Source organism: Loxodonta africana, unplaced genomic scaffold, assembly GCF_030014295.1.
Source record: "Loxodonta africana isolate mLoxAfr1 unplaced genomic scaffold, mLoxAfr1.hap2 scaffold_504, whole genome shotgun sequence".
Lineage (NCBI taxonomy): Eukaryota > Metazoa > Chordata > Mammalia > Proboscidea > Elephantidae > Loxodonta > Loxodonta africana.
Genome location: NW_026975223.1, coordinates 85,001 through 95,000, shown reverse-complemented (window position 1 = coordinate 95,000; position 10,000 = coordinate 85,001).

Below are 10,000 nucleotides of genomic sequence, written 5' to 3'. Positions count from 1 at the left end.
CCCCGGCCCCACCGCACCAGGCGCGCGACGGGAGGGCCGCACACTCACACGCACACACGGACGCGCGCGACCCCGGCGCCAGACGGCTGGCCCGGCGAAGGCCCTCCCCCGACTCGCAGGGGGGAGGCGCGGGCCGCGGCAGGCGAAGGGCGGCGCGCGGCCCCACCGCGGGGCCGGCGGACCTCTCCCTCCACACCGGGCGGGAAGGAGAGGGGGCTCTGCCTGCGAGCCACGGTCGGTGGCTTGCGCGCAAGGCGAGGGGCAGCGGCTGGGGGATCCGGCACCCCCAAGGCACCCTCGGAGATGACTAGAGAAGACTTTCTTCACCGAAGACGGGCCGTCCCCACCCATCGCCCCCCACGTTGGGCCCCCGCCAGGCGCCCGAGGGCGCCCCGGGGATGGGCGGGGGGGGCCTGCGGTATTGGTAAGCACCAGCGGGGGGGTTAAGGCACAGTGGGCCTCTGCGGCCGGGAACGGAGCCTGCCGCCTCGTGCTCACGGCGGCTCTGCCTCACCCGGGGACGGCGCGTGCTCCCGGCTCCGTGCTGCGTCCACCCTCCACTCGGGCGAGGAGGGAACGGGTGGGGCACCGCAGCGGCGACCGAGGGCCTCGGAAAGTCACGCCTTTTGAGTCGTCCGTTTTTTTTTTTTTCCGTTTCTCTTTTAAAGCTTCTCCGCCTCATCCCGCCTCACCGGAGCCAGGCTCCGGCGAGCGCGCGGGGCCTCGCGGGTACGCGCCGCGCACACCCGAGGCTTGCCTGGGCACCTAAAAGCCCAACACACCCCCCGGTCTCCCTCTGTAGAGGGGTCCGCGCTCTAGGGCGGCCCGCGGGGGGGAGGAGGTACGACAGAGCCTAACAACGGACCGCCGGGGCCCAGCCGCGGCTACGCAGCCTGGGCCCCCACCTCGCAAGGGCGACTTCCCTCGGCACCGGCGGAAGCAACACGCGGGCCCTCCTCCTTCCGCTCTCGCTTGCCTCACGCGGGTCTCGGCAAGCACCGGGGCGGGCACGCACGCGCGCACCCCTCTCTCACCCCCGCCTTCTCGGGATCAGGCACGGCACCCTCCCGCGAGGCGTGCGTGCTCTAAAGGTCTTACCCCGCTCGACCCCCCTTCTTTTTTTTTTTTTTTTCCTCCACATCCTTTCTCTCCCTCTCGGCCGCACTCCTGTTTTTTATTTCTCTCGGCCCGAGGGGCGCACGCCCACACGCGTGAGCGGTGACCGGAAGGGTGGGCTGGGAACGGGGAAACGGCACCGCCACCCGGCCTCAGGCACCTGAGGGACGGCCTGGAGCGTTCCAGGGGCACCGCCAAAGGGCCACTCGAGGCGCACCGGCACCACCTGGGTGGGGCGCGCGGGTGCGCCTGACCAGAGAGCCCCCCCGCCGCGGGGGGCGGGGGAGGGCCCGACGCGAGGCAGAACACCAGGGCCACGAGCAGAGGCTGTCCTGCTCGGTCTCAGGACCCCGCCACCGCCGACGCTGGCCGCGAGGCCGCGAACGAGGGCAGATGAGCGAGGTCGGGCCGGATTCCGTGCCCCTGCCCCTCTGCGCACCACCGGCGGGCGGGGAGGAGGAGCGAGGGGCCCGCGCGCTGAGCGAGAAGAGCGGTCCCATTCGCCACGAATGTCCGTCCCTCGTCTTGGCGCGGCTCGGACCCGGCCCGGGAGAGCACGACAACACCACATCGATCGGGTCAGCCCAGGCACAAGCGAGGAGGAGAAGACCCCCCCGCCAGGGCTGCCAGGAGGCGGGCGAGGACAGCCCCGGAGAGGACCCGCTTTCTGCCTCGCCCGCCCCGGCTGCGGAAAGGTGGCCGCGAGGACCCCTGCACACGGAGAACGCCTGACACGCGAGGCACGTGGGCCTGGGGGAGGGGGGGAGCGGGGCACACTCTGGCGAGCACCGCGGCCACCGCGGGTGCCTGCGACAAGGGGCACGCGGGTCAGAGGGCCCGCGGCGCCCGTGCCACGCCGCCCTCGGGCACTGGAGACCGGGGGGAGGCACCGCGGCTGGACATCTGGACGCGCGAGAGCCGGCGCACGGGCCCCAGGCGGGCGGCTCAAGCGGGGAGGAGCGGGGGAGGGCGTGGGCCGTCGGTGGACCGGCGTCTACGGACCCGTCCAGGTTTCCCATCTGCTCAGCGGGAGTCACCCAGCGAGGAGAGCGTGTCAGCACCAATCTGGTGGCCCAAATCGCCCGTTTTGGGCGAGAGAAAAGCCACGCCCCGCGGCGGGAGGGGCCCGCTCCCCACGGCGAGCCCCCGGAACTGCGGCCCGGCCATCGGTCCGTAGCGCGACCCCATGGCCCCCAGCGCCCCGCCCCCCCCCCCGGAGCTCCCGGGATCCTCTGGTCGACCCGCGGGACGGGGTGACGGAGCTGGCCGGGGCCGCGCGGGCGCCCAGAGCCAGCCGCCTGCGCTGCGGCCAACGCGGGCCGGTCGGGGAACCCTCGGAGGGGGGACTTGGAAAAAATTCTCGGGCGGCGGGGCCCCTCCGAAGGTCCGGGCCCCGCGCGGGTCCGTGGCCGGGCCGGGGCGGGCCGGGGGCGGCAACCTCGGCCCGGGGACCCCCGGAGCGGGACTTTGAAAAAATTCTCCGACGGTCCGGACCCCACGCGGGACCGCGCCCGGGCCCGGGGCGCCCTCCGCGGGCCACCCCGGACCTACGCCGGAGGCCCCGGTGACGACCGGGCCGCGCGAAGGAAGGCGCGCGAACGGCCGGGGCGTGCCTTGTCCCGTTCTTCTGCCTGCGCCGTCTCGGTGCGGCCCGGTTCGGTCCAGCGCCGTCTAAAACACGGCACCCGGGAGCGCGGCGGCGGCGGCGGCGGCGGCGGCGGCGGCGACGGCCACCGCCTCGGCCACATGAAGCTGCGGGCCCAATTCCGGAACGTGGCTCTGGCGCCGGCGCCCCACCGTGGCCGGGACGATCCCGCCGACGCCGCCGGCGTCCCGAGACGTCGCCTCGGCCAGCGCGGCCACAGCGCCTCCCATGTCGCCGGCGCCGGAGCTCCGGAGGAAAACGATGTCAAAGCGGCCGCCAGGTGGCGGCCGACAACCGGCGCGGGCGACAGCGGGACGGATCCGGATCGGCGGCCGGCGAGGGCGCGTCGCCGGGCGGCCGGACACCCGGTCCCGTCCCGGCTCCCCCCCCGCCCCCCTCCCCCGCCTCCCAGCGCCGCCGCCGAACACGTTTCTCGGCGCGGGGCGGCCGGAAGGCGTTGGGGCCGGCCACGGCGCGGGGTCGGTTGGGCCAAGGGGATCCACCCGGCCGGGCCCTTTCCCGCCTCGGCCAGGACGATCCTGCCGACGCCGCCGCCGGCGTCCGGGAACGTCGCCTCGGCCAGCGCGGCCACATCGCCTCCCGCGCGTGTCGCCGGCGCCGGAGCTCCGGGGGAAGACGATATCAAAGCGGCCGCCAGGTGGCGGCCGACAACCGGCGCGGAGTGCAGCGGGACGGATCCGGATCGGCGGCCGGCGAGGGCGCGTCGCCGGGCGGCCGGACGCCCGGCCCCGTCCCGGCTCCCCCCCCGCCCCCCTCCCCCGCCTCCCAGCGCCGCCGCCGAACACGTTTCTCGGCGCGGGGCGGCCGGAAGACGGTGGGGCCGGCCACAGCGCGGGGTCGGTTGGGCCAAGGGGATCCGCCCGGCCGGGCCCTCCTCAGGTTCCGGAGGTGTGAGCAGGCTGTGTGGCTGGCTGCTTCTCCCTGACGGAACAGCAGTGGAACGACGGTACCAGCCCACTGCAGCAGCCGCTCTGGGAATGGTGCCTGAGGGCTCCCCGCGGGGCAGGGCCGGTAAACCCTCTCTGCCCCTGAAAGGTCTCTTCCTGCCGCTGCCCCTCAGTGCGTCGTCTAAGCCCGCCTTCGACGGTCAGGACTCCCCGCTCGTCGCAGACATACTCGTTCGCTTGTGTTTCCGGGTCTTTGTCGTCAAGAGAGCTAGGCGGAAGCGTCAGCCTATTCCAACACCTTGGCCCCATCTCCCAAAGTTCCGATCCAAGGGGGTCCGGCCCAGCCGGGCCATTTCGCCCCTCAGCCAGGAAGATCCCGTCTACCCCGCTGGAGCCCTGGAGCACCATGCCGGCCAGCCGGCGTGTCCCACTCGGGGGGGGCCCTGGGAGGGAGGGAGGGAGGGAGGGAGGGAGGGAGGGAGGGAGGGAGGGAGGGAGGGAGGGAGGACCCCGGGAGGACCCCGGGAGGACGCCGGGAGCCAGGCCGGGCTCGAGGAGACGGAGCGAAGGCCCCGGGCCGCCGTGGCCAGCGCGCGCCCGCCGGGACCGCTTCCCATCCCGTCGGCGCCGCAGAGCTCCGGAGGGGGACGGTATCGAAGCGGCCGCCGGGTGACGGCCGACGACCGGAGCGAAGGGCGGCGGGGGGGTGGAACCGGGTCCACCTGGGCCCCGGCCGGGGCTCGAGGGTGGCAGAGGGGACAGACTCCCCCGGGCCGCCGGGGAAACCTCTCGGGAGCGTCATGGGGCGCGCGCGCGCGCTCGCCCCCGAAAGGGCCGAACGGGGGGGGGCGCCCGAGGGGATGAGCGTCCACCGGGGGCGGGAGGGAGAAGAGAGCACGTCCCAAGCGTCGGACGGGCAGGTGTTCTCCGATCCGTATCCTTTGGACGGACGCGACAAACGGGACGGGATGAGACCGCCAGTCCCCGAAGTTTTCCTCCTCGTTCTTTGAGTGCCCGCGTGGCGCAGCAGGCAGACCGGGAGACGTTTTCCGCCGTCGTCCCTGTCGCCGAGCCAACGGTACGCGTGAGGCGGGTTGAACGGGCAAATTGCGTCGGGAGGGAGGGAGGGAGGGAGGGAGGGAGCCGTGCGTTTGCCGGCATCCGCGTCGCAAAAGAAAACCACGGCCGCCACCGAGAGCGTTCTTCCTCATCGCTTTCCATCCTCCCGCGACGCGGGCGGGCAAACGGGGGGCGGGGGGGAGGCCGGGAACGCCTTCCCAGAGCCGGTACGGACCGGCTCTGGGCCCCCCGGTCCGACTGGGGAGACATCTCACCGAGGGAGGCCCTCGAGGCTCTCGGGAGCGAGGCCGGACTTAGTGAGGTCCAGCGGAGGCGCGGCGGGCCAGCCGCGAACGCCCGCCCAGAGGCCCTCGGGCGGCTCGGCCCGAGCGAGTGCTCTCCGGGCTCGCGGGCGGACTCGGGAAGGTGGCGTCTCCGGGGCGGGGGGGGGGAGGGAGAGGGGTGAGTCGGCGTCTCGAGCATCGAGAGATCTCCGGCGGCTCCCGAATGCGGGCGGGCGGGCGGGCGGGCGGGCGGGCGTGTGTGCGTGAGTCGTGGGGGTGGGGGGTGGAGTGCCCGAGGGGGGTTGGGGGGTGGGAGGCCGAGAGCGGGGCGGTGGGGGGGTCGGAGGGTGGGGGCGGTGGGGGACCACGCGCCTCGGGCCCGGGGGGTGGGGTGCTGAGGTGGGCGGGGAGTTGGCAAACGTTCCGGGTGGCCTGGTGCGTGTGCGCGCGTGCCTGCGCGCGTGCGTGCGTCCGTTCGCGCGCGCGTCCCGGTGTGCGTGCCTGCGCGCGCGCGCGTCTGTGCGGGGGCGCGTCTTTGCGGGGGCGTGTGCGCGCGTGTCCGGGCGTGTGTGCCTGCGTGTGCGCGCGTGACTGCGTGCGTGCGCGTGCGCGTCTGCGGGCGTGCCCGTGTGCGTGCCCGCCTGCGTCTGTGGGGGCGCCTGCGCACGTGAGCGCGGGTCTGTGCGTGCGTCTGTGTGTGCGTCTGTGCGTGTCTGTATGGGTTTGAGTGCGCGTCTGCGCGTGAGCGCGTGTCTGAGCGTGTGCGCCTGTGCCTGCGCCCGCGCGCGCCTGTGCCTGCGGGAGCGGGCGCGCGCTCAGGCGGACGGGCAGCCCCCCGTCGTCGCCCTCGGTCCGCCGAACGGGCGCCCCCTTGGCCGGATGGAGAGGCTTTTCTCCGCGCCCACGAGGGGAATCGCAACGGGAACCGTAAGGCCGCACGCCGGCGGCGCTAGCGCCGCCTGCCGACGAGGGCCGCCGCCGCCGATCCCCCCCCCCGGCCCGACCCCCAGCCCCCCAACTCGGCCCGCGGTGAGGGCCGGGGCCGTATTCGGCTGGAGGGGGGGGACGGTAAGGCCGAGGGCAGCGTCGCCGTTCCCGCGTTGCACGCGTCGCCGTGCCGCGAGCGTCTCCCGGGAAGCCAGAGGAGCGAGGTGTGTGAAGCCCGTGCCGCGCGCGCGCGGACCCGACCGGGGTGTTCCGGGACGACCGACCGACCGACCGGCCGACCGGCCGACCGTCGTCGTGGAAAGCTCACGGCGGACTGGACATCTGACGGGCCCCTCCCTGTCCGAGCCGACCTCCCGAGGTACGTAGGAGGGGAAGGGTACGGTAGGCTGGTTCGGCTGGAAGCCATCCCACCCCCGGGAGGCGTCGATCGACGGGGAGGCGGGACCGGGAAGGCACCGGTTTCCAATCGGACGATGGCTGAACCTTGGGCGACGGGTACGCGGACTCCTCCGTCTTCGCCCGAGTTCGCGACTCTCTGCGGGGGGAGCTTTCCGGGAAGCGGGTGACGGGCGCGCGTGCCGTCGTCCCGTGAAGGCGCGCTACTACCAAGAGGCTCCGAACGCGGGCCGTCCTCGGGGGGCGGTTTATTTTTTCTCAGTCGGGGGGGACCCCCGCCACAGGGAGAGAAACACCCGAGTTGGAACGGTGCTCGGGTGGGGAGTAGGGCGTGGCGGTGAAGACTGACGTTCGTCATCGTCGTCGTTTCCGTTTAGATAGAGAACTGACTGCGGCGCCGCTGCCGTCGCGTGCCGTCGAGCGGCTCGGGACTCGGAGCGGCCCTAGGGGAGAGAGTCGAGCCGCCCCACGGGCTTCCCAAGGAGGAGCCGGCGGATCCGAACCGCCGACGACCTCGGTCGGCAGCCGAGCTCCGAGCCGCCGCCGCCGCCGCGCCGCCGGGGCTCCGTCTTTGCACTCGGTCTCCGGTACGCGGCGAGTTGGTTTCGCCCGAGGGGCGGAACGGCTCTCGAAGAGGAAAACCCGGTTTCAGAAAAGGAAGGAGACAGGCAGAGGGAGGGGGAGGGGGAGGGGGTGGGCGGGAGGGGTGGGGGAGGGGAGGGGGATGGGGGCAGGGGAGGCGAGGGGGAGGGGAGGGGGAGGGGTGGGGGAGGGGAGGCGGTGGGGGGAGGGACGGGGAGGGGGAGGGGGAGGGGAGGGGAGACGAGGGGAGGGGAGGGGGAGGGGGACGGGGGAGGGGGGAGGGACGGGAGGGGGAGGGGGAGGGGAGGGGAGGGGAGGGGGGCGGGGAGGGGAGGGGAGGGGGACGGGGAGGGGGAGGGGATTGGAGGGGAGGGGGAGACAGGCATACCTGGACGCCGAGCCAGCCCGGTGACGGCGTTAGGTAGAAGAAGGACGGTAGGCGCCCACGCGCTCACGCCCGTGGCTGCAGATACGGACACGCAGGCGCGTGCACGCGCCCGTGCGCGGGCGGGCGGTACGCACGTGCCTGCCCGTGCGTACCCGCGCGGGTACACGCGCGTAGGCGTGGGCGCGCCCACACGGGCGCGCCCGCGCCGGTACGCGCGCGCCCTCGGGCGCGTCCGTGCCCGTGCGTACGCCTAGGGGTGTGCACGCGCGGGCGCCCGCCTCTACGTACCTGCCCGAGGGCGCGCGCGCGCGCGCCCGCGCCTGCACGCGCCTGCACCTTCGCACGGGCACCTGCGCGCGGACCTGCCCGCGCCCCCGCCTCTGCGTGGGATCGGCGAGAGCCGAAAGCGGTACCGCCGCCGCCGCGTTTTCAAGATCCTTTGGCTCACGCGCCCCCCCACCCCCTTCCGGCCACCTTCGGGGGGAAAGCCCAACTTCACGGACGGGCGGAGCGGATAGCCCTTCAGCTGCGCCTCCCTGAAATAGAACGGGAGGAGTCACGAGAGCCTTAGGAAACGGAGCGAGGCGACGAGAGGGTGCGTCGAAAGGCGGGCGTCGAGAACTCCGGCCACAGGCGTTTTCCTTCTGTAGGGTGTAGAAAGCACCCCGCCGCACGCACCCGGCGTTAGGGAGCTGTCTCGAGGGCCGCGGTTTCTACTCCGCCGACTCCTTTCAGTTGAGACGGGGCGCCTCCGAGCGTGTGTGTGCGCGCGACCCGAAGGCGGTCGTCGAGGGACGACGGCACCCTCGGTCCGCCGAACCCCCGCGCCCTCGGACGGACGGGTGGAGAAGCTCTCCTCGACGTCACGGAGGCGGTCCCGACTGAAACCGGAGGGGCACGTGCCGGCGGCGCTAGGCCCGCCGCCGCCGAGGACCGCTGGCGCCACCCCCCCCACCGCCCACCACGCACCCCCAACCCCACCCCGCCTGCGCCCTTGCCGTGGGCCCCACGCTGGCGATATCCGGATCCAGTCCGACGTGGCCGCCGGCTGCCACCCGCCAGGCGGGGAAGAGGTTTGGAGGCGGCGGAGGCGGTGGGGGCGGCGGGGGGCGGCGGGGGTGTGGGCGGTGGGGGGCGGAGGAGGAGGAGGAGGAGGAGGAGGAGGAGGAGGACGGACGGACGGAAGGACGGGAACGCGCCCGCGCGCGCGTGCGCCCGCACCGCAGGGTGCCCTCCGGAGACACGGACGGGCCCACGGAGCACACGGAAACACGGAGATGGACGCGAGGGGGCGCGCGCGCGCGCGCAGCAGACACAACCCCGGGACGCCCGGGAGACACAGAGGTAGGCGCGGGCAGGCAGAACACGCGGGAACGCGGACGCGCGGCACCCACGGACACGGTCCGCTCGCGCACGCGCACGGGGGCCCGGACGCACGGCGACTCGCACGGACGGCGCGGCCGAAACACGGGAAGGTACGCCTCAGGGGCACACGCCCGTGGATCCCCCCAACAGAAGCCCGCCCGCGGCCAACCCCCGCCGCCCCCCCCCGAAGCGGGACGCCCACCCGCGCGGACGGAGGGAGGGGCGCGACGGGGCGGACGGCCGCGCCGCAGCGCTTCGGAGGACACGGCGCCCCCGCCACACACGCGCGACGCGATAGACGCGTCGCGCGCGAGACGGGGGCACGGGCACGAGGTACGTACGCCCGGCCGCGCGCCCGCGCGGCATCCCGAAGAGGGCGCGCCGCACTCGGACGGACGGGGCCGCGCGCGCGCGCGCGCACCGGAGAGGCCACGCGCGCACCCGCGCGGACACGTACGCGCACGCAGCGGCGGCGGCGGCGGCGGCGCCCTCCGGCGACACGGACGCACGCCCGGGGCACGCGGAAACGCGGAGACGCACGCGCACAGCAGACGCACGCACGGGACGCTCGGGAGACGCGGAGGTAGACGCAGGCAGGCGGAACACGCGGGAACGCGCGTCGCCCCCGCGCACACGATACACGGAGCGGGCGGGCACGCTCCACTAGGCGCGCGCGGCCTGCACTTGACGCTCGGGGACGCGGGCGCGGACGCGGCCCCGTACACGCGGCACCCACGGGCAGGCGGCACGCGGGCTCGGACGCACGCCCGGCGACGCGCGAGGACGGAGAGACGGCGCACCGGAACCGCGGGCGGGAGACGCGAACGAACGGGCGCCTCCCGCGCGGCGCGGGGGGACGCCCACGCGGAAGGCGCGGCACGGCCACACGCCCGCGGCGCCCCCGCGCGCCCGCCGTCCCCCCAAAGTGGGACGCGCTCGAGACGGCGCACGCGCACGGACGGTGACCGCGACGCACCCGCGTCCGCCCGCCCGCCCGCACGCACGCACGCACGCACGCGACCCCGGAGGACGCGTCGCACGCGAGACACGGGGGCGCGCGCCCGAACTACGTAGGGTCGACCGCACGACTCGCGCGCCCGCCGGCCACGCGCCCGCGCGGTATCCCGAAGCGGGCCCGCTACGCTCGGACGCAGAGGCAGAGGCAGAGAGAGACAGAGACAGAGGCAGAGACAGAGACAGGCAGAGACAGAAGCAGAGGCAGAGACAGAGGTAGAGACAGAGGCGGAGACAGAGACAGAGGCAGAGACAGAGACAGGCAGAGACAGAAGCAGAGACAGAGGTAGAGACA